The sequence below is a fragment of the Piliocolobus tephrosceles genome, chromosome 7 (genome assembly GCF_002776525.5).
Source record: "Piliocolobus tephrosceles isolate RC106 chromosome 7, ASM277652v3, whole genome shotgun sequence".
Lineage (NCBI taxonomy): Eukaryota > Metazoa > Chordata > Mammalia > Primates > Cercopithecidae > Piliocolobus > Piliocolobus tephrosceles.
Genome location: NC_045440.1, coordinates 23,346,794 through 23,354,190, shown reverse-complemented (window position 1 = coordinate 23,354,190; position 7,397 = coordinate 23,346,794). Strand labels below are relative to the sequence as shown.

General features: G+C 37.9%; 1 pseudogene; it reads left to right on the top strand.

The window, feature by feature from the left end:
- The first annotated feature begins 310 nt into the window (after window positions 1–310).
- LOC111545640 lies at window positions 311–3,886 on the top strand (annotated as a pseudogene).
- The last annotated feature ends 3,511 nt before the right edge of the window (window positions 3,887–7,397 follow it).

Here is a 7,397-nt window from a genome sequence, read left to right as displayed (position 1 = left end):
AGTGTGTTGTAATGTCAGAATAGCCTTGCTCTCTCTTGCCCCTGCTTTCACCACGTAAACTGCTTGCTTTACCTTCCATCATGAGTAAAAACTCCCTGAAGCCTCCCCAGAAGCAAATGCTGTCGTACTTCCTGTACAGCCTGCAGAACTGTGAGCCAATTAAACCTCTTTTCTTTATAAATTACCCAGTCTCAGGTATTTCTTTACAGCAATGCAAGAATGGACTAACACAAGTGACAAGGCTGGATTTGAATCTGGACATTTTGGGTGCAGGTCCATGCTCCTAAGCTTTGCACTCCTAAACATTAACATGCACTACATGGGCTTGAATTGTAAAGTTAACAAGTTTATCCTGTCAAATGAGAGGGTTCTTGCAGGGACTACCTTTGAGTATACCAGTATCAGGGAGGTAAACCCTGGTGAATAAGCTCTGCTACTGCTTGGTCATTATGTGTGTTAAGTTGGTGGAATTGAATTTCCATGGAATCTAGTTGGGTGCATCCATTCACAGCAGGGCAGGAGGACTCCTAGGAGGGCAGGGTTTGAATTACAGCAACCTAAAAATGAAGTGAGACCCTTGCCTGGAAAGTAAACACCGGAATGCTTATTCAAAAAGCAGAGCCTGGATTTGTTAGGCTCTCTGGAGAGATGCCATAATTATGAAAGGCCTTATCCCTGCTGGCTTCCTGTGCACAGCAAAGCCTAATGATGCTGACAGGTCACATAAGCTTGCACTAATGGGCTCATGTTTTATTTATTCAGGTGCTGATTTGACATTGCCTAGCCCTAGTGAATCTATGGATTTGGAAATAACTGGGATCTCTCTCCATACTGTGATGTTATCTCCAAAAATGAAGGAAATGAGAAACAGGAAAGGTCTTGAGATTCCCTGCAGATTGCTCCTATAGTTTACAATAAGAATTCAAATACTACAAAAAGCATTAGGCAACATTTAAAACACAAATCAACAGTGTTTAACATGATAGATTGCAAAGAAATTTCTGGCACCAAAAGTCTCTCTTTAAGCAACACTTCCACCCAGTGCCAACTAAATAATGAAACAGCATCTGGACTCTTTCTAAATTGAGCATGAAATTATGTATTTCTCCCATGACACAGATGATACCGAAAGGCAATATTTCCTAAAATAAAAAATGAAGGGTAAATTAAGCAGGCTAAGGAAGACTCTTTCTTTTACTTATTTGTTGCCTTCTTTCTTTTATTTTTAAATAACTTTTATTGTTGAAATAAAACCTACCTACAAGAGTAAAAAATCATGAATGTATATCTGGGCACATTTTTACACATACCCAGAAAGATCCTACATATGTTAAAAGTATAATAAGTCAAAATTATGAATAACTATATGGCAATAAGTTTGAAAATTTAGACAAAGTTGAAAAATTTTTTGAAAAACACAAATTACAATTTTTATACTAATCTTAAGTGAAACTAAATACGTGAGTTCATAATGAGGTTTTAAAAATTTGGTTCTCTTTGAAGGGTGATAGGGAGTCAACTCATTGTTTTTAATACTGTTTTTCTTAAAAATGAAAATAAGCATTTTTTCTGGCTTTGTTATAGAAATGGCACTAGATATTGTTAATTCCATCTACATGAGTAGATGGAACAAGCTCCCCTGTCCTCTGCATTTCCTATAGAATGGCGTTTGGATTGGGCACAGTGGCTAAAGCCTGTAATCCCAGGACTTTGGGAGGCTGAGGTCCACCCAGACTTTGTCAATGACTTATCTTCTTTCTGTTTCTATGGATTTGCCTATTCTGGACATTTTATATAAATGAAATCTTATAATATGTGACCTCTGTAACTAGCGTTTTCAATGCTTATCCATGTTATGGAACGTATCAATAGTTCATTAATTTTTACGGGTAAATACTATTCCATTGTATGAATATACCACATTTTGTTTACTCATTTACCAGTAGAAGAACATTTGGATTGTTTCTACTTTTGAGCTATTATAAATAATTCCTCTATGAACATTTATATGCAAGTTTTGTGTGTACATATGTTTTTTTTTTTCTCTCTGATATATACCTAAGAATGGACTGAGTCTAGATAACTCTGGTTTTTTTTTTTTTTTTTGAGACGGAGTTTCGCTCTTGTTGCCCAGGCTGGAGTGCAATGGCACGATCTTGGCTCACCACAACCTCCGCCTCCTGGATTTAAGCGATTCTCCTGCTTGAGTCTTCCTAGTAGCTGGGATTACAGGCACCCACCACCATGCCCCGCTAATAACTCAGAAAATTTTGAGGGTCTAGATAACTGTGAAAATTTAGGAACTACCAAACTGTTTTCCAACATGGCTACACCACTTTAAAATTTCATCTGCAAAAGATTAGGGTCCTGATTTCTCCACATCCTCACCAACACTTGTCTGTCTTTTTTATTATAGCCAGTCTGGTAAATATGAAATGGTATGTTATTGTGGTTTTTATTGCATTTCTCTGATGGCTAATAATCTTAAGAATGTGTTTATGTGCTTACTGGTCATTTGTTTATCTCCTTTAGTAGTGAAATGTCTGTTCAAGTTTTTTTTTTTTTTTAATGTAGGGTCTCACTCTGTTTCCTAGGTTGTAGTGCAGTGGCCAGATCATAGCTTACTGCAGCCTCCACCTCCCTTGCTCAAGTGGTCATCCCATCTCAGCGCCCCTCCCCTTACCCCCAGTAGCTGGGACTACAGGTGTATGCCATCATGCCCAGCTAATTTTTGTATTTTTTGTAGAGATGGGGTTTTGCCATGTTGCCCAGGCTACCGTCCATTTTTTAAATTGAGTCGTTTGGGTTTTGTTGTTGATTTCTAGGAGTTCTTTATATATTCTGAATATTAATCCCCTTTCAGGTATGATTTGCAAATATTTTCTCCCATTCCCTGGATTGCTGTCTCACTCTATTGATGGTTCCTTTGATGCACAAAAGTTTTTAATTTTGATAAAGTTCTATTCATCTGTTTTTAATATTGTCAGTTGCTCTTTCGGTGTCATATCTAAAAAAAACCCTTGCCTAACCCCAAGTCACAAATATTTACTCCTATGTTTTCTTCTAACAATTTTATATTTTAGCTCTCACATTTGGGTTTATGATTCATTTTGAGTTAATCTTTAAATACGGTGTAAGGTAGAGGTTCCAATTCAGTCTTTTGCTTGTAGATATTCACTTGTCTCAGCAATGTTTGTTGTATTCTTCCCCTATTGTAGTGTCTTAACATTCTTATTTATTTTTTCAATTTCTCCAACTTTTTATTTTATTTTATTTCCAACTTTTATTTTAGGTTCAGGGGGTACATGTACAGGTTTGTTACATGGGTAAATTTCATGGCCATTCATTGAAAATCAGATGGTCACCAGGCTGTGTACCAGCAGAGCAACAGTTGCAACAGCTGTGCCCCATTCTCCTAGGACAGTTTGAACCAGCACATGCGGTGCTGGGTGAGAGGACGGTGCGATAATTCCCTGCAAGATATTATTTGAATATATTTTGCTCTGTGAGGATGGAGTCATGTTTCAGATTGAGCAAGCTACGAAGCAGTGCTCAAAGATGACCCTGACGGAGGCCTAGGAGCCTCCTGACATTCCTCAGAACTCCACCTTTGAAGATCAATAGCTATTGGGGGCCCCCAGGTGCAGACCATTGTCCAGGTGTATTGGACAGAAAGTCAGCCAGATCCTAGGAAATCCGGATTGGCATCTATACAGTCAAGGATTGTTACCCTGTCCGGGAAACACGTACCAAAAATTACTGTGTGACACTGTCCATGTGATTTTTGGACACACGGCTGGGTGCTAAAGATCCCTTGGTGTTTACCCCTCCCAGCACATGCCAGGTGGCCCAGGCACGGAAGAAGAGCAAGAATTGTTCCTGGTGAGCCTGTGAACACACAGAAGTTATAGCACTGGATGTCAGTCGCCAATGGCTTCTGCTGGAGATGGTTTTGAGTCTGGTTGGGATGAGAATCTTTATTTGAGATAAATATAATTCTAGGAAGATACACATTGATGTGGGTGTTTTTGGTATGTTTGATTTTGACTACTCAAGGTATGCTTACAGAAGAAAATTGAATAGAGAGGATGTGGTAACATGGCCTGGCTAGGTGGCTAATATGAACACTTCACATATTTCCAAGGCCTATTTGGGTCTGGGTTTTCTGCATGTGCAGGTATATATGCAGTGCAGTGCAATGCCGTACAATGAAAGTCAGTAGGAGCAGTTTACCTTGGCAGGAAGGAGGATTAGTGACATTGTTCCACATTGTTGGTGATAAAAAAAAAAAAAAGCAGAATGATTTTGGTCAAAAATAAAAGAAAATCAGTTGACTATGACTATGAATGTTAAAAATTTATTTGTCTTTTTTCTTTTTGAGACAGAGTTTCACTCTTGTCACCCAGGCCAGAGAGCAATGGTGCTGTCTCGGATCACTGCAACTTCTGCCTCAGCCTCCCCAGTAGCTAGGATTAGAGGCGTGTGCCATCAGGTCTCGCTAACTTATATTTTTAGTAGAGATGGGGTTTCATCATGTTGGCCAGGCTGGTCTTGAACTCCTGACCTCAGGTGATCCACTCACCTCAGCCTCCCAGAGTGCTGGGATTACAGGTGTGCGCCATGACACCCAGCTGTAATACATTTTCAAATGAAGATGTGTAAGCTGGGTATGGTGGCTCACACCTGTAAACTCAGCACTTTGGGAAGCTGAGGTGGAGGGACTGCTTGAGCCCAGGAGTTTGTGGTTGCAGTGAGCCATGATTGCACTACTATACTCCAGCCTGGGTGATAGAGCAAGACCCGTCTCAAAAAAAAAAAAAAAAAAAAAAAAAGGTGTGAGTCCTCCAATTTTGTTCTTTATTTTAAAGATAGTTTTGGCTAATATGGGTCTCTTGCATTTCTATATGAGTTTTAGGATCAGCTTGTCCGTGTCTGCAAAAATGGCAGCTAGGATTTTAATAGCAACTGCATTGAATCTGTAGATCAATTTGGGGAGTATTACCATCTTAATAATACTGAGACTTCTGATCCATAAACATTTCTATATATTTAGGTCTTCTTTAATTTCTTTCAACATTTTATAATGGTTAGTATAAGCTTTGCACTTATTTTGTTAAATTTATTTCTGAGTATTTTATTATTTCAATGTTATTGTAAATGCACTTGTTTTCATCTTTGATTGTTAATAAGGCTTGGCTGTGTCCCCACTTAAAGCTCATCTTTAATTGCAGTTCCCATAATCCCCATGTGTCATGGGAGGGACCCAGTGGGAGGTAATTGAATCATGGGCGTGGTTACCTCCATGCTGTTCTCCTGATAGTGAGTTCTCATGAGATCTGAAGGTTTTATAAGAGGCTTCCCTCTCAAACCCTGCTTCGCTCTGTGCTGCTTGCTCCTGCCATGGTCCTAAGTTTGCTGAGGCCTTCACCAGTCCTGCAGAACCGTGAGTCAATTAACTTCTTTCTTTTATAAATTACCCAGTCTCAGGTATTTCTTCATAGCAGCATGAGAAGGGACTAATACAGTTGTCCTTTGCTAGTGCATAGAAATATAATTCATTTTTGTATGTTGACTTTGTATCCTGAAAACTGATAAATTCATTTATTGACTCTAATAGATTTTTGTGAATTACTTAGGAGTTTCAAGACAGTCTGGAAATAGAGATAGTTTCACTTCTTCCTTTCCAATCAAAGTGCCCTTTATTTCTTTTTCTGGTGTAATTACCTCTATTAGGATGTTGAATAGAAATGCTAAAATTGGACATTCTTGTGATGTTCCTCATCTAAGGAGAGATCTGTCGATATTTCAGCATTAAATATAATGTTAGCTGTGACTTTTTCACAGAAGTCTTTTATAAGGTTGTGGAAGTTACCTTTTATTTTTAGTTTATTGAGTGTATTATGAGATGTTGGATTTTGTCAGACTCTCTGTGTCTATTGAGATGATTATGTGGGTTTTTGCTTTATTAATATGGATTATTATATGGATTAATTTTCATAGGTTGAACCAACCTTGCAGTCCTGTGGTAAATCACACTTAAAGGGTGTAATCCTTTTATGTGTTGTAGGATTTGGTTTGCTAGTAGTTTGTCAAGAAATTTTGCAAATATATTCATAAGTGATATTTGTTTGCAGATTTCTTTTGCTTTCAAGATGAGACCAACCTCTTAGAATAAGTTGGGACGTGTTACCTCTTTTTCTATTATTTGGAAGTTTGAGAAGCATTGGTGTTAGCTATTCTTTAACCATATGGTAAAATTGACCAGTAAAGCTATTTAGGCCTGGTTCTTACTAATTCATTTTTTAAAATTAATACTTGTTACAGGTCTATTTAGATTTTAGATTTCTCCATTTAGATTTAGAAAACTCATTTCAGGAGTTTCTGGTTTTCTAGGAATTTCTCCTTTCATTTAGGTTATTTAATTTGTTGGCATACCATAGTTCAAAATATTCTTTTATATTCCTTTTTATTTCTGTAAGGCCAATAGTAATGTCTCTTCTTTCATTTCTGAAATTAGTAATTTGAGTCTTCTTTTTTGTTTTCGCTTGGTCAGTGTAGCTAAAAAATCGTCAGTTTTGTTGTTCTTTTTAATAAAATGTCTTTTGTTTTATTAATTGTCCCTATAATTGTTCTATTTTGTTCCATTTATTGCAACTGTAATTTTTATTATTTTCTTTCTTCTGCTTGCTTTTAATTTAGCTTCCTCTTATTTTTCAAGTTTCTTAAAATAGAACATCAGGTTATTGATTTGAGGTTTTTATTCTTTTTTTTTTTTTTTTTTGAGACGGAGTCTTGCTCTGCCCACCCAGGCTGGAGTGCAGTGGCCGGATCTCAGCTCACTACAAGCTCCGCCTCCCGGGTTTATGCCATTCTCCTGCCTCAGCCTCCCGAGTAGCTGGGACTACAGGCGCCCGCCTCGTCGCCCGGCTAGTTTCTTGTATTTTTAAGTAGAGACAGGGTTTCACCGTATTAGCCAGGATGGTCTCGATCTCCTGACCTCGTGATCCGCCCGTCTCGGCCTCCCAAAGTGCTGGGATTACAGGCTTGAGCCACCGCGCCCAGCCTTTTATTCTTTTTTAACACAGGAATTTATACCTACGAATTTCTCTCTAAGCACTGCTTTAGCTGTGCCCCATAAGTTTTGATATGATGTATCTTCATTTTCATGAATCTCAAATTTTCTAATTTCCCTTAACGATTTTCTTCAATTTATTAGCCATTTAATTGTATATTGTTTAAATTCAATGTGTGTGCGTTTCCCAAATTTCTTTGTGTTGTTTATTTCTTTTATTCTGCTGTGGTTAGAAAACATACTTAGTATGATTTCAACTTTCCTAAATGTATTCAGTCTTGGTTTATGACCTAGCCTATGGTCTATCCTGGAAAATCATCCATGT